Below are 457 nucleotides of genomic sequence, written 5' to 3'. Positions count from 1 at the left end.
TATTCTTTCGCTATCCCTATCGCCACTGGATCTCCCCTCCTCGTGAACCAAACACTCGTGACAACTATGTCGAGGGCAGTCCCCGACAACACTGTTCCAGCCTCTAGGAATGTGGTGTTGCTGCTAAGTGCCATCAAGTTGTTTCAACTCATAGTGACCCTGTATAGGGTTTCCAAGGAGCAGCTGGTGGGTTTGAACTGCCGACCTTGTGGTTCAAACTGACTTTGCGGTCCAGTGCATTATCCTGCAGTGCCATGCCATATAGCAGTGAGAAAAACAGAAAGTCCTACCCTCATGAAGCTTTTACTCTAATGGGGTGCCGTGGAGTTGGTTCCAGCTTATAGTGATCCTGCATAGGGTTTCCAAGGCTGTAAATCTTTACAGGAGCAGAAAGCTTCATCTTTCTCCTGTGGAACCGCTGGTAGTTTCAAACTGCTGACCATGAGATTAACAGCCC

The sequence above is a fragment of the Chrysochloris asiatica genome, unplaced genomic scaffold, assembly GCF_000296735.1.
Source record: "Chrysochloris asiatica unplaced genomic scaffold, ChrAsi1.0 scaffold00007, whole genome shotgun sequence".
NCBI classification, from domain to species: domain Eukaryota; kingdom Metazoa; phylum Chordata; class Mammalia; order Afrosoricida; family Chrysochloridae; genus Chrysochloris; species Chrysochloris asiatica.
This window is presented reverse-complemented; position numbering follows the sequence as displayed.